At 51.1% G+C, this 22,609-nt stretch overlaps 1 long non-coding RNA gene and 1 pseudogene across 2 annotated transcripts; one reads left to right on the top strand and one right to left on the bottom strand.

The window, feature by feature from the left end:
* Positions 1 to 725: 725 nt before the first annotated feature.
* On the bottom strand, positions 726 to 22,423 carry LOC309651773. The gene is made up of 3 exons (XR_014258381.1): positions 22,294 to 22,423; positions 1,813 to 2,029; positions 726 to 958 (listed from the first exon to the last, which is right to left on the bottom strand). It is a non-coding gene; the product is annotated as an uncharacterized lncRNA (long non-coding RNA).
* LOC309651772 (dipeptidase 2-like) lies at positions 15,358 to 19,864 on the top strand (annotated as a pseudogene). Its single transcript, XR_014268742.1, has 9 exons — positions 15,358 to 15,658; positions 15,963 to 16,092; positions 16,314 to 16,464; positions 16,757 to 16,826; positions 16,947 to 17,122; positions 17,489 to 17,573; positions 18,241 to 18,316; positions 18,970 to 19,105; positions 19,205 to 19,864. The product of XR_014268742.1 is annotated as a dipeptidase 2-like (transcript).
* Positions 22,424 to 22,609: the final 186 nt, after the last annotated feature.

Below are 22,609 nucleotides of genomic sequence, written 5' to 3'. Positions count from 1 at the left end.
GGGTATTATGATTATTGTTCATTTCTTTCAGGGGCAATCTGGAAGCCCAGAGGCAGAGGTTTGGAGGAATTTTAGGGGTCCACGCAATACACCCAGGAGGGAACAACACAGATCCACTGAGTGGGGTTCAGGGAGCACCTCAGCAGCTCTGGCCCTTCCTGCTCTCTCAGTTGGGAGGGTCTCAATGCTGGGCTTTGTATTTTCAAAAGATGGCCCAGGCCTTCTTCAGAGAAGAGGAGTTGACAGACAGCATGATGATGGCTGATGAAGGTGTGGGATGATGAGCGGAGTCAGCTTGTACCAGAAACATCAACACTCAACCAATGCCTGGCTCTACTTCCTCACCTGTTTATTGACGACTAGGCTTTATCTAGTTTCAGGACTAGAGTAAAACACAAGGATTCGAAATAGAGTCACAGATGTAGAAAACAAAATTATGGTTACCAGGGGGGGAAGGTGGGGAGGGGAGAGGGATAAATTGGGAGATTGGGATTGACATATACACAACACTACCTATAAACTAGATTACTAATCAGGACCTACTGTATAGCACAGGGAACTCTACTCAGTACTCTGTAATGACCTGTATGGGAAAAGAATCTAAAAAAGAGTGGATTATATGTATATGTATAACTGATTCACTTTGTTGTACACCCGGAACTAACACAACATGGTAAATCAACTATACTCCAATAAAAATTTTTAAAAAACACACACGAGGATTCTCCAAAGATCTTCTGTTTGGACCTGATTCTTAGATCTTCTTCTGGGAATTGGGGGTGGGAGGAGAGAGAGTAAAGGAAACAGTGGGGTGGGGCGTGGGGACGTGCATAGGGAAATGAGCGCTTCATGGTGGAAGCACTGAAGCACCACAAAAGGAGTTCCATCGATCCTGGAGAAATCCCCTCAAGTCCCCTCCAGGAAAACTTCAAAACTCAGGACTGTCGATTCAGCGCACCTGAAAAAAACAGGGCAGATGGACGTCAGGACCCCGTTGGGACCCTGCAGTTCCACGGCTGCGGCCCCAGCAGTTTTGAGGGCAAACAGCTCACTCCAGAGTATTGATCCGGCCACAGCAAGGTGCAATCCGCTTAAAAAAAAAAAAAAAAGTCTGTTTGAGAAATAGACCCACAGACACAGAAAACAAAATTTCGGTTACCGAAGGGGAAAGGGTGAGGGGAGGTATAAATTAGGAGTGTGGGATTAACAGAGACACACAGATATATGATATATGTAAAATAGATGAACAACAGGGTCCTACTGTAAGTACAGTATTACTGTGCTCAATATTACTCAATATCTTGCAATAAACGATAATGAAAAAGAATCTGGAAAAGAATATATATATGTATGTATGTATACGTATGTATGTGTGTATTCATAACTGAATCACTTTGCTGTACACATAAAACCACCAACAATGTAAATCAACCATTCTTCAGTTTAAAAAAATTTAAAATAATTTTAAAGTCTGTGTATGTACAGCAACCCTACCCCGTCAAGCCGGGAAGACGAACAGCAGTTAAGTGTAGACAGAGGCAACCCACCACATTGTCCCCAGCACGCAACTCCAGACATGGTCAGAAGCCTTTTACTGCCTGAGAGTTTTAGCACATGAGGGGGAAGCTTTTCAACTCAATTAGCATTCAGTGGTCCTGATGCTCAATCACAGGGATCAGCTGTGAAGTTACTAAAGCCATTACCAGGGGCTGGAGTCGCCAGTTGAGTTTGAAACGTCAGTGCCTTTCCCCTGACACCACCTCCCCTCTTCCCACTGTCCCTCCCAATCAGAGGTCCTGATAATTTGGTAACCTTTCACAACAGCAGGGAGTCATCCTTCAGTCTTGGGATCAGGGACTTTGAAATACCCAAGGAGTCAATTACAGCTTGGCTCTGTCCTTGGGAAAAGAAAGCAGCATCCGAGAGGTGGAAGGAATTGGGGTCCTGGGCAACGCGGGCATGTGAGTTCCGAGGCGCCTTCTCCCAGATGGTGCCTGCATCCCACCAAAGCTTCCGAGGAGACCACAGCCTGTAGGGTAGAAAGAAGAGCCTGGGAAGACCCAGCTCAAGGTTGCTCTAAGCAAAAGAGAGTATGAATGGAGAATTGTCTCGAATTAGAGGAGGATTGCAGGAATGTAACCCTTTGTATTCTAAAGATCTGAGAGTGAATTGGTAGGTAGGTAGGACCTTGGCTAGTTGTTAATCAATACCCATTGGCCCTTTCTCTTTGCTGCATCCAGATTCCCTTCGACAGCCCCCTTGCCTCTGGGTGGGGCCCTGGGACGAGCCCTGACCAGTGGACCATGCGCAGAAGTGGCTCTGTCCTCTCTGGGCAGAAGAGGCCAAGAGCGTGCGTGCCTTCTCCAAGCTCCCTTCTTCCAGCGCGGGGCTCTGAGGACCTGAGGAAGGTGACGCCACAATGTTGAAGGACCCTGAGTCCCTCACATCTGCAAAGAACAGAGTCTCCCACTCCAACCCTAGCCAGTAAATCGAGCAGAAATAAAACTTGAACCTGCATGGATGAAGAATGTCGCCTGCCCTATCAGTCAACAGAGTGTTGCAGCCATCAAGCCATCATCAGCCAAGGCAGCCATCCCCGATGGTGCACCCGGAGGGGATTCAGGATGGAGAAAAGCAGGATGCTGGCTCTAGATAGTTCAAATGCACATCAAAGGAAGGATTCCAATGAGCCCAGACTCCTGCCTCTTCCCATACATAGAAAAATGCTAAATTCATTAACTTGAGATGTCTGGTTTTTCTTTAATTAACAGTAATCTTTTGATGTTCCGACTACCTGGTTGTTTTGGGGTTTTATGTTTTGTTTTGTTTTGTTTTTGCAAAACTCCTATATGTCCTGGTTCCTCCCTTCCCTCTTCAGTGCAATCTCTCACAGCGATCTGACACTGCCTCCCGGACTTAAGTCCTCAGCAAGTCCACCAAAAAAAAGATGATTCTCAACTTTTAGTTGTGCATTTTTTTCAGTCAACACCTGCTAAGCCTCTGAGATTTTAGGTTGTTTGTTAGTACAGCTACCATCCATTATCCTGACTGACAAAATGACATAATCACAATTACAAACAAAAATATCCATCATATATGTATATATATGTATGTATATATATATATATATTTATATTTATTTATTTATTTATAAACAGCAAAATAACTGAATTAACTGTCCAAAAAAGGGAGCTGGTTAAATAAAGGATGGTACACGATACAGTCGTTAAGACATGACTTTAAAATGATGCTAATGACATGGGGATACGATAAAAAGTGAACTTATTGTTTTTTATACTGCAGAGTAGTAACCAAAAAGTAATTGTAAAATAATTTAAGTACTTTGCTTAGAGTCTTTGAAGGGGATATATGGATCACAGATTTTTTGTTTTTAATTCTCCCTTTCCCATCTTACCACAGCACTTGCTCCCACACTTCCTTCTTCAAATATTCTTGCACAAAATCCCCGCCACTAGCCTACTTACCTCAGGCCTCCCCTTCCTTTTTTCCCCAATACTGTACCCCCAAAACTAAAGGACAGTCCACCATGCAGAAAAGGAAGAATAGGTGGAAGGAGGGCAAGACTGCTAACAGTCACACATCAACAATGCTCAACCAGAACCTCTGGCAAAAGGAACTTCATTTTTCTACATCTTTCCAGAATCAGAATCTTGCTCACCTCTGGCCAGGCTCAAAGGGAGCTCTTGTCACCAGAGAAAAATTAAGGAGTTCTCCACTGCCTGTGAAAGTAACTGAGGATGCTTTCTGATACATTGCAGGCACGGAGAGAGAGCATGTTTAGCTTAGTCAAGGCCTCTTTCATGACATGGAAAGAAAAGAGGTCAAAGTTACATTAAAATGAAGAATCAAAGAGTTCTTTGAATTTTGAAAGAAATCATTAATTGCATGACTTTTGATCAGACTGCATGTCTTATCAAATCTGGAGCTCATACTTGCACGTGGATGAATAATACAAGAGTCCCCACAAGATCCCTCTTCCTCTGCAGCCCCATGTTTTTCTCCCTTTGGCTGGTGACAGTGGTTTTTTTTCTCTACGTGAGTTGGATGGGTTGGGAATGTGTCACTTTGAAAAGAAGATGCCCTAACACCTGTCCATAAAAAAGGCAGAGTTCTGGTTACCTCAGCCCTCCCATCCATTCTGGGCACCCACTCAGGGCTCCAAAATGATCCTGTTGGCTGGGCCTTCACAGTAGATAGGTGTGAATTAAATGACGAAGCTCTGGGCTGCGTCAGACAGAGGGGGAAAATCATAGTGTCTGATAGGACAGGTATTTTGCCTGTTTTTAAATTTCTACACAATAGGGGATCCTTTTCTAGGCTGACCCATCTGGAAGTTGCTTCCCCCCCCAACCCAGGTATCAAATTTAGCCTCAACAGAACATGGGCCCTCAGAGATGCCACAAACATAGAGAACCCAGAATGAGAAAAAGGAGAGCGCTGTAAAGCTGGATCTCAAGGAGGACAGAAACAGGCATTTTGCAGACAGCATGAAAGGAAAGCACAGAAAATGACTCCACTTAAAACAGAATTTTGAGCTACAACAGCTACGGGGACTTGAATTCTCTCCAGTTAGTAAATACATAGTTTGCACCATCTTACCACCGAATAATCTGAGATAAGATGAGAGACAGGGTACTAAAGATCCACAAAAGCTAGATTTTGAGTGAGGGGGACTCTGAAATGGGCAAGAATAGAGACATTTGCACTCAATACAAAACGCTGAGAGTTTTGTCCACCCTTGTGAGGAAGGTGAGTATTAAGAACCTCAGTAAAGGGGCTTCCCTGGTGGTGCAGTAGTTGAGAATCCGCCTGCCAATGCAGGGGACACGGGTTCGAGCCCTGGTCTGGGAAGATACCACATGCCGCGAAGCCGCAACTAGAGAAAGCCCTCGCACAGAAACGAAGACCCAACAGAGCAAACACAAACATTATAAATAAATAATAAATAAAAAATTAAAAAAAAAAACCAAAAACATAAAATCTGGAAAAACGTTGCACACCTATATACCCACTGCAGACTTTACAATTAGTATTTTTCTTTTTAATAAATTTATTGATTTATTGATTTATTTTTAGCTGTGTTGGGTCTTCGTTTCTGTGTGAGGGCTTTCTCCAGTTGTGGGGAGCAGGGACCACTCTTCATTGCGGTGCGCGGGCCGCTCATTATCGCGGCCTCTCTTGTTGCGGAGCACAGGCTCCAGACGCTCAGGCTCAGTAGTTGTGGCTCACGGGCCCAGTTGCTCCACGGCATGTGGGATCTTCCCAGAGCAGGGCTCGAACCCGTGTCCCGTGCATTAGCAGGCAGATTCTCAACCACTGCGCCACCAGGGAAGCCCTACAATTAGTGTTTTGAAAAAAAAAAAAAAAAACAAAGAACCTCAGTAAAAATGACTTAAGAGTCTTCAATTAATCCTTTTTTTGTCTTAGTAAAAGTGGAGGGAGATAAACAACCTTAGTAATCGTTACGGATAATATCCGGACTATGGGTGTGTCATTGGCAATGATATTATAACCATTCCTGGAGTATTACAATGGGCTGGTCATTGTCAAGGGCACTTTCAAATATTGTGCTGCTCTGCCCGAGCGCACTGCAGTGTAGATGTGATGAGTCCCACTTCACAGAACATAAACTGAGACTCAGAGAGGATATATGATGCTTTATAACACCAAATACAGAAAAAGTTAAAGAAAAAAATGTCCCGTAGTCAAATCAGTACTGTTCTCTTAATCACGTTTTGTACACTTTTATTATTAAATTTTAACAAAATGAAATACTCCATCTAGTATTTTGTACCCTGCTTTTACACTACATCTTCCCACCATTAAATATTCTTGGAGAAAATCATTTTTAATGAATGAACTGTTTTCCATCCTTTTTTAAAAAAAACATCTTTATTGGAGTATAATTGCTTCACAATGGTGTGTTAGTTTCTGCTTTATAACAAAGTGAATCAGCTCTACATACACATATATCCCCATATCTCCTCCCTCTTGCGTCTCCCTCCCACCCTCCCTATCCCACCCCTCTAGGTGGTCACAAAGCACCGAGCTGATCTCCCTGTGCTACGCGGCTGCTTCCCACTAGCTAGCTATTTTATATTTGGTAGTATATATAAGTCCATGCCACTCTCTCACTTCGTCCCAGCTTCCCCTTCCCCTTCCCCGTGTCCTCAAGTCCATTTTCTAGGTCTGCGTCTTTATTTTCCATTCTTAAGTTGGGCCATCCGTTATTTAACCAACCCTCTATTGTGGGATTTTTAGGTAGCTTCTAATATTTTTTTTATTACACTACTGGCTGAGATGAATATTCTTGAACATAAGTCTTGTACATAAATTTGACTTTCACCTTAGGATAAGATGCTAAAAGCAAAACTACTGACTCAAAGTGTATGAACATTTTAAGGCTGTTGATACACAAATTGCCAAATTACCCTGCAGAAGGTTCGCACCAATTTCCATCCCCATCAGCAGCAACAGACGAAAACGGCCTTTTCCTTACATCCTTAGCAGCAAATTTTGTGCATTCTTAAAACTTTCTACCAATGAGATGAGCAAAAAAGAAATAGATTTATAACTTGAATTTCTTTGTTAGGTAGTGAAGTTGAACATCTTTCCGTATTTATTGGGGATAAGCTTCTGTTCTATTGTGAATGCCCTGTCGCATCTTCTACCCGTTTATCTATCACTGTGTTGGGAGATGCTGGGATGCAGAACCTTCTTCGGTGCCTGGTGTGGTTCTGCTCCTGCTGGCACAGAGTCCTCTCTCAGTAGAAGATGGCTGCTCCTTAGCACTGAGAAAAGTCAGCACCCCTACAGCCTGCCATGGGCCTGGAAGTGATGTCTCAGTGGCTCTGGAGGAATTACATTAAGGCCCCTGGATTTAGCAACTCACCAGCAACCAGAACTGCTATTTCAGGACTAAATGACTCTGCAGTGTATCAGTTCTCATGAACTTGACATTCTTCCCACCTTTTCACCCACTGACTGAATAAGGCCAAGCTGCGGTGGAGACACAGCTTCGTCTCTCTTCTCCCGGGAGTGGGACTGAAAAGCCAGTACAGAGCAGATCATCCCTGCAGACACTCGCTGGGTGACCCCGGGGCACAGCAGGAGGAAAGAAGGGTGATCATCCTCACCCTTCTTGGAGGGTGGAGCCACGTTCCAAAAACAGATGCAGTAAGCACGAACCACACAACAACCCAGATGAACTTGAACTCAGCAGTTGGAATGAATAACCCCTCCTTTCTGCAAGTCACTGCTCACCCTGTGCCTCTCCCCATTGGTGAGTGGTGCCTTCTGGCTTGAAATCACTACTGGTGACTTACCACTGCTGGTGCTTTACATTGTTGTTTCCCCCACGAGAATGTCAAGTTCAGGGCATCCAGTTCCTCCGCGTGAAACCCTTTGTAGTTGCTATGGGTGAACGGATGAGTGAGAGATAAATGAACAAAACAATTTTTCCCTAGCACTTCCATGCTGTTTCTAAATGACAGATTTCCACAGCTCCCTCCCCCATTAAACCACAGACTGTTTGAAGACATTTCTCTATCTCCCCCGCATGCCTGCCACAAAGGGGGATAAATGCTAATCGAGGGAATGAATGAACCAAACATTATCTGGACCACAATAACGCCTACTTGAGCTCATTTTTCTTTTTTATTTTTTTTTGATGTTTTAGTTTAAATTTTATTTCCTGCCCCCAAACATCCATTAAGCGCCCAGGAAAAGGAAAAGGGGATGTGACTAGCAATAGAGAGAAATGTTCTTCACAACAATGGCCATGGCAAGCTTAGGCACTTTTGGTGAAATCTCTCTGGGAAGTACTGGCAGAGGAATTAAAGGCTAACTGACACAGAAGTATTGCTTGGTGTGCATTTCCAGGCTCTGCCTTCTTTCTCATCTCTTGGTGGCAGGCGGAGGAAGAGGAGAAAAGTTTAAACTTTTCTATAAACCGACAGAATAAGCTTATCACATCCTCTCACTATCTCTGCATAGGTTCTAGTCTCTGCAGCATTATATAAGCTTTGCCCAAAGTAATGAACAGTTGAAAGTCAAATGTAATACTTCACCAAACAACTTAAAAATGCTTGCACACCGGAAAAGATTAAGTTGCAGAGAACACAAATGGACCCGGAGCAGACTTTGCCAAAAGAGAATATTGTGCTAAATGTACAGCCATAGCTCTTTTCCATATGAAGAAACAGTCAGAAGGATAAAAGAACTTGGTCAAAATCACACAAGTAAGTAGGACAGAATCTGGTCTGTCTGTCTCTCCCAAGGGTTGTGTTCTTTAACCACCAGGCTAGCTTTTCTCAAATCTGATTCATGCATAGAATAACTCTACCCCTCTGTTTGCCTTGAATATTCCGTTTATACCAATGCCTGCTGCAGTTTTTCACATTGCCCACTTTGACTCCCAAAAGCAACGGAGAATACACAGTAATTTGGTCAGTCTCTCCATGGACCACTGTGGTGGGACTGCCCAGGAAGCTTATTAAAAGTGCAGCTTCCAGAGCCCTACTCCAGATCTAGATAAGTTTTCTGAGTGTTGGCTCAAGAATCCAGGTACAAGTCTGTTGAAGTGGTTTTGTGGAACACCCCAGGTGAGTCTCTCGCTCTCTTAAGTTAATAAACCATTTATTCTGCCTCCCGCAGATGCCCAGCCAGGTCCTGTTAAGGTAGGAGTCCCCACACCACATCAGAGGGATGCTCCCAGCCAAGTCATCTCTGGAGCCTTGGAGAATCTGGATGGTCTCGTGCTGGCCCACCTGCCATGACAAACCTCCTCCAGAGCATTCCCCTTCCCATTTTACCTTCTACCACTCCCAAAGGCAGTCGGCTCCAATGAGGCCTGACTTCGTCTGTCCTAACGTGCACTCGCTGATTCAAGCAGTTTAGGAATGCAAGGTGCTGTGGTTCTCAACCAGGGTGGCCCAACCTCTAAAATAGTAATCCAAGCAGTCTCTACCTCCTGGGCACATCCCCTCTGCAACAGCCCTAAGAAACGAATGTCCCATCCTTGATTTTTCAAGGTCGGCAACAGGGAGTCCCCTCCTAAAGAAGGTTCTCTCGCATTGCCACACTCTCAAAGGCTGCCCCCAGTGTGCTTCCTTCCTGTGAGCCTGATCAGGCTAAGGGCAGAGTTGTCTCTTTCCTTCTCTGAGTCGGACGAAATCGTCTTAGTAACACCTCTCCACAGTGGTGACAATGTGTTTCACGGGGGCTGCTGCTGAGCCTTTACCTCATCCTTTCATGGTGGAGAGAGAGAGGATTATAATGATTTTTACTTCTAGGGGAGAGGGGAGTGTAATGATTATGTTGTCATTTTGTATTATGTCCTTTGGTCATGAACTTGTTTTGAATTTCATATGAAATTGTGCCCACCATTCCCACTTTGTGAGGTCATTCAGCACCCTCATTTTGCACCTTTAACATCTCTCTCAGTATCACTTGGAAATGTTTGAAATGGCATGAGCGTCTCCTCACATTCCTATCAGCTGTAAATCCGGAGCCCCAACATGAACCTAACCAATGAGCAGAACACCTCTCCACTACCTGTGTAACACTGGGTAGGCCCCTTCACCTCTTGCTTTTCTTCAGTCCTCAGTTGTGAAAATGTGAGGGTTCTATGAATTTATATTTAGGGCAGGACAAGGGCGAGGAGAGTGTGTCTTTGCTTTTATTCTTCCAAACTGGAATGTCTTCCCTCTCTTCCCCATGGGTCCATTTCTCACTTGTCCTTCAGGCCCACTGCCAAGGAGCCTCCCCTGATTCCCCAGTCCACACAAATCTCTGCCTCTTAGGGTCAGTGCCATACAACCTAGCTCTCTCTTACGTTAATCTTGCCTCTCAAGCCAATCTCAGAAAGTGGGTCTCTCCTGCCCTCCTGGGGCCCCTAGTGCTGTGCCAGCCCACCGGCACGCCCCACCTGGGATGTCTGCTAGACTAGGGCATGGGTGGGGACGCCCAGGTGTGAGGGGCCAGGCAGAGTACCTCTGCCCTCCCCCTGCTCTCCTCCACAAAACTGCCCCTCCTCCTGAAGCCTGACCCCCAAGTCACAGGTTCCTTATTATGACCTCACTGGGTAGTGATGACCTCACAGGCCTTCTCACAGTTTCCATGTCAGCGTAACTGCCAACGTGCTGCCCTCAGAGAAACTTCCCTGACAGTTCTCCACCAGAAGTTTTCCAACCTCTTTGGTTGCCTGAGTGAGAATGTGTGACCGGATCCTCTATCTTTACTTGAACCTGTGCTCTGTCCCATGGGTGGGCAGTGCGGCAGGTACACCGAGACCGGGCATCTCTACAGGAGGCATGGTGTACGCACAACCTCACCTGGCTGCCTCATGTTCCTGTGGGGCTTGCCCACTACGTATACCTGAGCGCGTTCCCAGCTGTAAGTAATACCAATGACCTGGGACACCTTCAGAGACCCACAGTGCTCACTGTTGAGGACAAGTGAAAGGTCATCCCTGGACAAGTGTGCAGGATGGTCCTGATCTTTACAAATGTAGCTTCCCGTTTGCGCTACAGGATGCTTCCATTCAGACCCTTTCCTGATTGGCCTCTTAGCAAAAGACAAGTGCATTTTTGTTGGCAAATGGTAAATGGAGCAGTTTGAGGAAGAGGGCCACTCTTGAAACACACCTTCAAACCCAGGCACCTCTGTGTTGTCATGTAGACATCCATATCGGTGCCCTCAGACACATCCCATCCTGAGCTGCTGAGTACTAGGGGAGAGGGTCGTGCCATATTGATGGGAAGTCCGGAAGCACCAAGAGGGCTGTTGAAGTGCTAATGAGACTGGAGGGCTGAGGAGATGGTGTCCCAGGAGGCTGGGTTGATGTGAGCCTACACTTGGTACCCAGGACGCGGTTCTCAGTCTCCTGATCACTCTGCCTCAGTATTTGGCCTTGTTCTAATCTACATAAAAGTATCAGAGGGCTAGAGTTCAGTGTGGTCGAAACAGGCAGTATAAATGGGGCCCAAGAGGGGTTGCCAAGGTGGGAGGGGTTCTTAACCAATTTATATTAGATTATTTTTTTCCAAAACTTGAAAGACATTTCCATTAAAGCCTCAGAAGTGACAGAATGCAAGAAATGTTTTCTGTCGTGGAAGGGAGAGATGGAGAGGCTCATGATTGCAATGACTTTCGGGTTCTAATGTTTACCCTGGAAACGGTGAAGAGACTTCCTCATTTGCTGCAGCCGTAGGCTCTAGGAATTGCTTTTGCAGCCAGTGTCCCTTCTCTAGGGACTCATAGAGGTGATGGGCCAAGGCTGTGTTTTGGATGTCAAGTAGATTAAAGGTCTTCAGCCAGAAACTGGGAGAGACAGGAGAGAGGGAAATTCTGGCAGGAGACTGTGTACAGCAGAAGTGACTGATCAGTTCTGATTTTCTTTGCAGCCGCAGTGGCTCCCATTTCTCCTCCTATCTCTGGTCACTACCATGTCCTCCACCGAGGGTGTGGAGAAACGCAGTTGGGCTGGAATGGGGAGACATACTGCCTGGTTGGTGGCTACCGGGCCTACGGGGATGTTCCTTTGGCCACGCCAACAAAGGTGGAAGCAGAGAAGCCAGTCCCCAGACGTGCTGTCAAAACAAAGCACGCTCCAGAAGAGACAGACGAAGACCTGGGTTGCCCCAGACCCAAAATCCTGCGATTGGAGCATTCAAGCAGCTTCGGACTAGAAGGTGCTTTGATTCTCAAGCAGGGTGGCCCAACTTCTGGGCACATCCCCTCTGCAACTGCCCCAGGCAACGAATGTCCCATCCTTACTTTTTCAAGGTCGGCAACAGGGAGTCTCCTCCTAAAGAAGGTTCTCTCGCATTGCCACACTCTCAAAGGCTGCCCCCAGTGTGCTTCCTTCCTGTGGGCCTGATCAGGCTAAGGGCAGAATTGTCTCTTTCCTTCTCTGAGTCGGAACAAATCGTCTTAGTAACACCTCTTCACAGTGGTGACCGTGTGTTTCACGGGGGCTGCTGCTGAGCCTTTATCTCATGCTTTCATGGTGGAGAGAGGGAGGATTATAATGATTTTTACTTCTAGGTGAGAGGGTGGTGCCATACTGATGGGAAGACCGGAAGAACCAAGAGAGCTGTTGAAGTGCTAATGAGACTGGAGGGCTGAGGAGATGGTGTCCCAGGAGGCTGGGTTGATGTGAGCCTACACTTGGTACCCAGGACGCGGTTCTCAGTCTCCTGATCCCTCTGCCTCAGTATTTGGCCTTGTTCTAATCTACATAAAAGTATCAGAGGGCTAGAGTTCAGTGTGGTTGAAACAGGCAGTATAAATGGGGCCCAAGAGGGGTTGCCAAGGTGGGAGGGGTTCTTAACCAATTTATATTAGATTATTTTTTTCCAACACTTGCAAGACATTTCCATTAAAGCCTCAGAAGTGACAGACTGCCAGAAATGTTTTCTCTGTCGTGGAAGGGAGAGATGGAGAGGCTAATGATTGCAATGACTTTCGGGTTCTACTGTTTTCTCTGGAAACGGTGAAGAGACTTCCTCATGTGCTGCAGACGTAGGCTCTAGGATTTGCTTTTGCAGCCAGTGTCCCTTCTCTAGGGACTCATAGAGGTGATGGGCCAAGGCTGTGTTTTGGATGTCAAGTTGATTAAAGATCTTCAGCCAGAAACTGGGAGAGACAGGAGAGAGGGAAAATCTGGCAGGAGGCTGTGTACAGCAGAAGTGACTGATCAGTTCTGATTTTCTTTGCAGCAGCAGTGCCTTTGGCCACGCCAGCGAAGGTGGAAGCAGAGAAGCCAGTCCCCAGACGTGCTCCCAAGAGAAAGCGTGCTCAGGAAGAGTCACACGAAGACCTGGGTTGCCCCAGACCTAAAATCCGGCGATTGGAGCATGGTGTCAGTAGGTAGACCCCACAGAATCTTGCTGGCTGAGCCATTCTGATGAGAGGGCAATGGTGTAACTGCCTCAGGCAGCGAATGCCTCTTCCTGCAGTGACCCACCCCGTCGCCCCACTGCCCACTGCCACAGATCACAACCTGCGGCGTTCTGTTTGAGCCTTCCTTAGCCAAGAGCCTCTTTCCACACTAAATGGCCATAAGCAAGGAGCCTCAGAAACTGACGTTTGAAATGAGAGTCTGCCCTGAACATCCCAGGGCTGAAGCTGGCCTGGAAGAAAACGTGACGCTCCTCTGCTCAATCCTCAGGGGCCCCTTTGTCAGTTGAAGACAGAAAAGTCTGCACTCTGCGAGCCGAGGAGGATGCAGGAGCAGAGACAGGGTGCAGAGAAGCCTTAGCAGTCTACCACATGGGCTCCTGCTCTGAGCCATTGTCAGCGGCCACCACTACAAACCAGGGGGGCGCTGGGGTTTTTGAAACCTGAAAGCAGCAATCTGCGGCTTCCCAAAGAGCCTCCTGCCTGGGGTCTCAGGAGGAAGGATAGAGAGACCCAGGAAGACCTGCTCCCTGAAGCAAGAACAGGATGGAGAGTCAAGCAGCACGCACCCCGCCCCGAGGTTCACATGCTCCTTTATTCCCAGCCCTTTCTGTCCCCAGGGGGGTCCCTTACTGCTCAATGTTTTTCAGTAACAGACTTCCAGGGTCGCCAGTGCTCACACTTAGGTCACTAGCCCTGTGCTAGGCACTCCTGCTACCCAGGAAAGGTTCCAAAGTTGGAACAGCTCCAGGGGGTGCCAGGGATCAGAGCAAAAACTTGAGAGGCTGGGGATGAAGGAGTTTGGGCACAGTCCCTAAAGCATCTCAGTGGTTGAGCTTCTGTGAGAAGGCACATCCCCTGTGTGTGTGTGTGTGTGTGTGTGTGTGTGTTGGGGTGAGGGGGTCCCCAGAGGAGGCAGCTAGGGGCAGGGCCTGAGGCTGGAAATGGGGAATGTCGTGCGGCCTCTGAGCAAGCACAGGCACTTAGCCCTTGAGGTTTCTGGGAAAGCTAGAGCCACAAGGGCCACGAGATAAGGCAAGTGTAGCAGCAGAACCCAGGTGCCAGGTCTTTCCTCAGAACCTATACTTGTCCACGAGGCCAGGCCTTCCACGCTGAGCTAGGAGGGATCCTGGCCAGAAGCTCGGCCAGCAGCCCTGGGAGGAAGGTTGCTGCGATGGGGGCTCTGCTGCCATGGAAATGACTTCATTTCCTTCCACTCAAATAGCCTACTGACTGGGTTCCTGCGCTGTTGAGGAAAAGGGTCGTTGACTCTCCCCAGAAGGTGTTCAGTTCACATGCCAAAAGTCCGTCTCTTCAGGCCCTGGGGAGGTGTAGCAGCTCCTGAGGGCGCTCTTTCCTGAGGCTGGCTGACAGAAGTTGGGGGGGGGGTTCCTGAGAGTTCCCGGGTGCTGGTTGAAGTCCCCAGAGAATGGTCATGCAGGCTGGGGAGTCAAGTAGGTGGAGAGAGAAGGTCGGGGGCAGAGGGCCCCTTCCTGTATCCAGAGCTCACAAGGTTACCCCCCCATTTCCAGAAACTCTCTCTTCCCCCAAACCAGCCCACAGGGCCCCGTACCGGGACACCGGGAGCCCAGAGCACCTGTGGCCGCAGAGACGCTCTCACGCAGCCCCCGGAGTGCGCGGTGCCGGCTGCAGGCAGATGGGGACGAGGTGTGCTCCCGGGAGGCCTCGGGCTGAAGGTGGCCCTCTGAGAGAAGCAGCCCAGCTTGGCCAGGAAGGTTAGAGGTGGGGGAGAGCAACCTAGGGCGCCCCCTCGGAGCAGCAGGAATGGGAAGAGGCGCAGGGGCGGAGGGAACCCGCGACGGGAGGCGAGTGGGCTCTCAGCAGAGGCCAGCTTAGCCCGCGGGAGCTGCCTCTGTGCAGGGGGCGGGAGGGCAGTGCCGCCCCGGGGCTGCCGGGCTTCGCGAATCGCGGCTCTCCGCACACGGCTCGCAGGGCCCTGTGACTCTGTATCCCCTCCCTCACCCCGCCCCCCTCACGAGGCCACGCTGCTGGGTGGCCTGTGTCGACGGGCAGAACCTCATCGCCGGCCCCTCTCAGACCCGCCTCTGCCCCCCTGCCTGGCCCTGCGCAGCTTGCGGCCCGGGGGCCCCGAAGGTCCCCGCGCACTCAGCCAGCGGCCTCTGCTGCTTCTGCTGCTGCTGCTGCTGTGTCTGCTGCTGCGGCCGGGAACCCGCGTCCAGACCACGCCGGGCACCTCTAGCACCCCAAGTCTGCGGGAGCGCACGCGGGCCCTGAGGCGGGACTTCCCGCTTGTGGATGGGGGACTGCAGTGTGTGCGGGCTGGTGGGGGCCGGTGGGGGCCTAGCCTGGCCCCGGGCAGGGGAGGAGGTCCGGAGCATGCAGAGCTAGCGGGGAGGCCCCCTCACACCACCCCTGGATGGCCTCTCCATCACCTATGGACGCCCTTCCCCTTCTCTGTCATCCCCTCCCTGGTGGGAAGCCCTCAGCCCAGGCCTCAGCTGCTCCTAGTATAGTCTGTGTGACAGTGTGAGATGGGGGACCCCCCGGCTGGCCCAGGCCAGGCAATGTGTCCTGCCTGATCCCAAGACCTAAGGAGCCCACCCATTTGCCTTGACCTCCCTCCAGCCACAACGACATGCCCCTGGTCCTGAGGCAGTTTTACCACAATGGCCTCCAGGATGTTAATCTGTGCAATTTCAGCCACGGCCAGGCCAGCTTGGACAGGCTGAAAGACGGTCTCGTGGGTGCCCAGGTACCAAAGGGACACACAAGGTGCCACCATGGCTGCTGGGGAATGTGGGGCAGTTTGGGGGCCTCAGAGACCACAGGTTAGTCATATTGGAACTAAGTTACCATAGTGACCTAGAAAGTGCCATGCCATGGATGCTGGGGGCTACAGGGGTCACAGTAAGCCAACCTGATGGGCATCCAAGTACCACAGAAACAGCAACGCATTCCATGTGACTTCTGGGCACAGTGGGTGCTGTGCCAGCTGAGGAGGCTATGAGAAGCCCAAGGAGTTCCAAAGCCCAAACCAAGCCCTGGCCTTCCCTCAGTTCTGGTCAGCCTACGTCCCATGCCAGACCCACGAACGGGATGCTGTGCGCCTCACCCTGGAGCAAATTGACCTCATCCGCCTCATGTGTGCCTCCTATTCTGAGCTGGAGCTTGTGACCTCAGTTAAAGGTAGACGGGGGACTTCCCTGGTAGTCCAGAGGTTAAGACTCCACGCTTCCACTGCATGGGGCTCGGGTTTGAGCCCCGGTGGGGGAACTAAGAGCCCTCATGCTGCGCGGCACGGCCAAAAACAAAAAGAAAAGGTAAACAGACTGGTGGTGGTAGGTGCTAGGGACTTCAGTAAGCTACCCCTGCCTCTGAAAATGATCATCTGACCTACCTGCCCCCAGCTCTCAACAATACCCGGAAGTTGGCTTGCCTCATTGGTGTGGAGGGCGGCCACTCACTGGACAGTAGCCTCTCCATCTTGCGTACTTTCTATGCGCTGGGTGTGTGCTACGTGACACTCACCCACACCTGGAACACGCCCTGTCGAGCGCAGTGCAGATGGTAAGGGCCCAGTGAGGCAAGGATCTGCCCAAGATTACGCTGGGGCCCAAAGCAAGTTTACCCCTGGGATCCGGCCCTGAACCTGGGGTGGGGAGGGGAATGGAGGTTTGCAGAACAAGACTGAATTCCTAGAAGGGCCCTCCTACTGCCAGGCACAGCCCAGTTTGGGTCCCTCCTCTTGCACCAGGGAGTTGCAGGTGTAGACGGTTCCACAGAACCTCTTTCTAGGCTCTTGTAGCCAAGTCATGGCCACCAGTCAGACTGCCCCCTGGCCATCCTGCAGGGCACAGAGCTCAGCAAAGGGTATCCACCCCTTCTACAGCAATGTCAGTCGGCTGACCGGCTTGGGCGAGGTAAGGATCTGGGTTCCATACCCTGCCCCACATGAATGTCCAGCCCCGCCTGTTCCCTACAGATAAATGCACACAAGGTAAATGCAGCCCTGATGCCCTCTCCCCATCCTGTCCCTGCAGAAGGTGGTGGCAGAAATGAACGGCCTGGGCATGATGGTGGACTTGCCCCACGTCTCGATGCTGTGGCACGGCGAGCCCTAGAAGTGTCGCAGGCAGCTGTCACCTTCTCCCACTCAGCTGCCCGGGGTGTGGGCAAGAACACTCAGAATGTTCCTGATGATATCGTGCAGCTTCTGGTGAGAGACTGCCCTAGTCCTCAAACCTAAAGCAAGAGGTTCAAACCGGGAGCCCTTGAACCTGAGCCTCTTCTCCCTCAATTTCCTCAAACCCCAGGTTAAATATCTTCTGCCCCCAAAACCCACGGTCCACAGCCCCTGAACTCTTGAGCCCTAGGTGGGGGTCTAGGTGGTAAGATATTCCTCTAAACCCGGAAACCCAGGGCCAAGACACCACCCAGACCAGGGCTGCGGCTCCTCCATTCACACAAACCCAGAGAGGAGACGACTCTGACCTCAACACCTTCCTCACAGGGACCGAGAGCGTGAACAGGCAGGTGGCTGTGCTGGGGGTCAAGCTGACTGTCCACCGGTCCGCCCCTGCAGAAGAAGAACGGTGGCGTCGTGATGGTGCCCTTGTCCGTGCGGGTGCTGCAGTGCAACCCGTTAGCCAACGTGCCTACTGTGGCAGGTGAGCCTCACCCTGGGCTCTCTGAAAACTCTGATTTCGAGCTGAAGCTGGGTCCAAACTTGGGGAGGACTTCAGAAGAGCCCCAGTGGTTTGACCCACCTGTTGGCAATAGGTACAGCTCCCAAAAGCCCAATAATGGACGGTACACGCACCTTGGTGCCATGTGGAACTGGAGCCACGGAATCAGAACTGCGATGCTGATGGGTATCAGGGAGGCTGTCAGACACAGAGCCCGGGTGCTGCCCATCTGTACCTCTGCAGGGGCTCCTAAAGCACACTGCCCCTACTTCTGGCCAAGGCACTGGACAGCTCCTTAGGTCTCCGGGGTCTTCATCAGTTGTACTCTTGTTCCGCTCTCATCCTCCACACCCGGGGAAAGGAGCCCCCACAGGTTCTCAAGGAGACTGGGAGGCAGGGTGAATCGTGGGTGGGAAATGGCCCAAACACGGGGCTCTGGGGTCCACTCGAAATCTGAAGTCCAGTCTAGAGCCAGCTGGGATCACTTCAGATCAAACCTCAGGGCCCTCGAGTTGGTACTCTCGGTGCCAGGCCATGAAGGAACTGGCCTATTTGGCCTACAGGCTGCAAAAAGGGGAATCAACAGAGGCCAGTCATCACCCCCACCCCTGCCCTGGAAGCCCCACACTGCTGACTTCCCATTCTTCAGATCACTTCGACCACATCAGGGCAGTCAATGGATGCACGTTCATCGGGATTGGCGGAGATTATGACGGGGTTGACCGGTGAGTGCTTCCCCGTGGCTTGTCTCGGGCTGGCTGGGCAGCAGTGGGGCTTTCACAGCCACCGTGCCCACCACACTGTGGTCCTCATGGCCTTGACCATAGCCTCAGGTGTGCTGGCCCAACTGGTATCTCCCCTCTCCCAGGGTCTGCTTCCTGGGCTCTCCTGTTTGGCCCTACTCTAGGTCATCATATTTGTCTAAAACAGCACACAGAGCTCATCTGCCCAGCATCTGTGCCCATCCAGTGCCAGCAGACCCATGACCTCTGAGCAGACTCTTAGCAAGGTCTGGGCTGGGCTGACCATCCTCTCTGCCTGCAGCTGGGTCTGAGCATGCGGTGGTGGGGGGGGGTCAACCCAGTTCTTAAAAAGCTTTTCTTCTCTTTATAAATGGAGGCAAAAATTGCATTCAGTGAAACGCATAGATCTTAACAGTACAATTCAATGACTTTTGACGAATAGTCGAGGCGCTTTTGGGGTCTTCCTCTGAAGGATGAAGAGCAGGAGTGAATCATTTACTCTCTCCAAGTCTCCATTTTCCGTATCTGACCAGGGCTGGGGTTCAGTGGACGCTGGACACATAGGGCTTTGGTTCTGACTCAGGACCAGGGAACAGGTCTGAGGCCCAATAGCTGGCTGGCTGGCGGCCACACAGGTTCCCGCAGGGGCTGGAGGACGTGTCCATCTACCCGGTACTGATAGAGGAGTTGCTGAGGCGTGGCTGGAGTGAGAAAGAGCTCTGGGGTGTGCTTCGAGGAAACGTGCGGCGGGTCTTCAGACAGGTGCAACAGGTATGCTGGGCTGGGCAAAAGAGTAGCTCTGAGCAGGTGGTCTGAGCAGGTGTACATGGGGTGCTGTGAGAGGTGCTGCCCGCTGACTGCCGCCTCCAGGTACGGGAGGAGAACGAGGGACAGAGTCCCTTGGAGGATGAGTTCCCAGATGAGCAGCTGGGCAGCTCTTGCCGCTCCGTCCTCCCACGTCTGCATCAGAGAGAGGATCTGGCTCCAGACCAGAAACTAACCAGAGCTGCGGTGCGTGGGAATCCCATTTTGTCACCTAAGTGGTCATTCTCAAAATCTTGCCCCCACATGGGCCCAGGCCTCACAGTTATTGCTGCCTTCCCAGTCCTCATTGTTTGGCTCTGGTGATCCAGTTAATCCTGCCAGATGTCACTTTGGCAGCCACAGATACCCCACAAAGTTTCCTTGCATGCGAGCACAAACATTTCCTATGTATTATTCTTTTCTGATAATTCTTTCAATGTACCCCTTCTGGCTTTGTGCAAAGCGATTCTTTGTTTTGTATACGGGGACCACATCTGGGAAAACATCGCCGCACCCTCATAAGTTACAGGGGGAGACCCGAACTGGCCAAGCGATGACAGGAGCTCGCCGCTGCTGAGCTCTACAGATCCTGCCCCTTCCACACAGTTCGCCAGTTCCGCGGCGAGCTCATCTTTCTTGATGTTCTTCCCTTAGGAGACGTGTACAATGCAGCAGGATTCTCAACCCGTTCCCCGTGGTCACTTGTGCTAGATGGAGCTTTGCAGTGTTCTGTGTCGGCCGTGGGCCGCTGCTGGAGCACTGTGTGACAACTGCCTGCACAGGACTTCGGGGATAATGAAATGTCTGTCTTCCCAGCCTGACGCTGCTGAAAACCACGCTACCCAGAGAAGGAGAGAGATCCAGCTGGTCCACACCTGCATACACATTTGTTGACATGTGCAGATGACAGCAGGCTCTAACAGGACCCACATCAGCCTGAATTGAAGAACTCGGGTGCCAGCCCTTGACAGCAGCTGAAGGGGGGTTTACAAGAGATGCAACCTCGAACCATACCCTAGGCTGAATCAGAGATGCTGTTGGAAGAAATAGGCCGTTGTGCCACTTTCACGAAGAGTTTGGCCACGAAAAAAGTCCCCCAGAGCCCAGCACTGTGGGAGAGGCCTCACCCACAGAGCAGGGCAAGTGTCCCAGGCAGGGTGCCCTGAGCCAGGTACCCCGCCAACGCAGCAGGAAGGCGCCCCCCCTACGCCCCAGACAATGGGAGCTCTCCCTTCCTGAATAATTGAGCTTCTCATCCAAAAGAGGTTCTCTTCCCACCCAAACATTAGAGCTGCTAAATATTTCAGGATCCCTGGGTTGTAGAGGGTCACTCGCCGTGCCCTTTGGATAAATGAAGCCAACGTCAGCTGCTTCTGGGCTGGCCTTGAACAAAACCATCAAGATGGATAATCTCTGCTCCTGCCCTCCCTCCTGTCACCCCCCGTCAAGCCTTTCCTGCTGTATGCAATGACCCGGCTCTTTTGTGAGCAGGTGAAGAACGCCCCCTGTGCGTGCAGTTCTGTGGTCCCTGCAGAGATGAGGTGGGTGCGGGGGACCCTCAACCATGCTGGCCTCTGCTGCCATCCCCAGGGCCCTTGATACGGGCTTCAGCACAGCACAGCCAGCCTCAAGAGGCCTGTGGGACCACTGGGGCCCCGGAGGCGATCCCCTGGATGTTCCTGGGAACGCTCCCACGACTCCAAGGCGAGCCCTGCCAGCACCCAACTCCACCAAGCTGGCACTCCTTATTACCTTTTCCCGATTCCGTTCGCAGCCCCCTCCTCATACGCATTCTCAAAGCTTCCAAGGGGGGTGACCCCACTTCTCTGCTACAACTCCACCCTGAACGCAGCCCCCGCCTGACAGCACCGCCCGCCCCCCTGGCAGGGCAGCCCTGAGTAGCTGCCCCTCCACGTGGACTGTCCGTTCCCAGGTCCCACGCCAGCCCGCCGAGGGGTGGAGACTCCAGGAGAGCCACTGTCCGCTCGCACTGCCCCAGCATCACCACCGCCACTTGCATCCACTCTACACTTTCCCCCTGTGTGCTTCCCCACCCCGGTCCCCTGCGTGGGTCCCCCGCTGCGCGTACACAAGCCTGTGCAGAGACAGAGCACAGCCACTAAGTCTGAGCCTCGCCGCTGACGTCTGTGCTTGGAGAGGCTGGAGGAACTGCTCCCCAGTCGGCTTCACCACAGGGTCCTGGTACCCAGTCTGCCTCCATCAGGGAGGTGATGGGACTCCACGGAAGGACGCCCAGAAGCTCTCCCGGCCTGCGAGGTCTGGGGCTGTTAAGCTCTCTAATGCTGGGTCCTTCAGAGAGAAAGTCTTCAGTCACCTGCCTGGGCACCCCATCCCCTCTGAAGATACAAACTAAATCTCCTCCAGGGTCTTGGCCTGGAGGGAGGAGCCGCCCAGGGTCAAAGCCCATCCCTCTCTCTTCCCACCTCTAGACCTGTGGGAAGGGCTCAGGCTAAACTCCCGTTGCCTCTTGTCTCAAACTCTCAAATGATAAGAGAAGAGGTATGTCTGTCCACCTTGCAGGGTCCTTACTCCGCCTGCCAGTAGGTGACATGGTCCTGGAGGTTCTTCTTAAACTGCCAGTCTCACTGTCTTAGCCTCAGAGTTACACACGCCCAGGAAGGACCCCGGGTACACGGCGTCCCGTTACTCCCAACTCTACTCCTGAGCGTCAGGGTTAGCTGCCAGCAGGGGACAACCCATTTCAGGGATTTCTCATTTCCAAGGGCTCTTGAATGCAGAAAGAGCCCTAAGAGTCAAAGGAATTTACTGCCAGTGGTGAAGTTACAAGTCATCTGGCAAACACTTACAGCTGGAGGGCCAACTAAGCACCCCCTTAAATCTCACCACACAGACTCTGCTGATCCGGGCTGCCCCGTGTGGTTCTCCTAAGGTTGCCTGTGATATTGATCATCTTGCTGTACCTCCCAGTTAAAGACACAGCCTTAGGAAGATGGCTGGACCCAGACCATCAGGCAATCGTATTTACCCACTGACCTACCCTCTTCCTCCCTCCTTCCTCCCTCACTTTGGAAGCTTTAGCGAAACATATTTCACTTCCCACTTTAAAATGAAATCATTAGCCTCTAAATAATGAACCTTGCATGGATAGGAGGGCAGGCAGTCTGCACACACACCTGTGCTGGTCGATCTGCCCAGTGAAAGGGAGGAGCAGAGTATTCCCCAAGGGGCTTTCTCGGAGCTTCGGAGGCTGAAATTTCAGGGTTGACGGGGTGTACACGTTAGGAAGTGAAAGAGAGAGACTCCAGCTGCAGGAGAGGAGGGGAGAGACTCTCAGTGGTCTTCCTAGGTAGTGAGCTGTCGGAGCGAGTGGCATTCCTCCCCATCTCGCCCATGAAACAGTAAACACAGCACATGTCTCTGTGTCCTTTTCCTAACAATGAATTATTTTTTAAAATATTTTAACTTTGTGTGTTGTTGTACAGGAGGGTC

The sequence above is a fragment of the Balaenoptera physalus genome (genome assembly GCF_965194825.1).
Source record: "Balaenoptera physalus genome assembly, chromosome: 21".
Taxonomy (NCBI): domain Eukaryota; kingdom Metazoa; phylum Chordata; class Mammalia; order Artiodactyla; family Balaenopteridae; genus Balaenoptera; species Balaenoptera physalus.
This window is presented reverse-complemented; position numbering and strand designations above follow the sequence as displayed.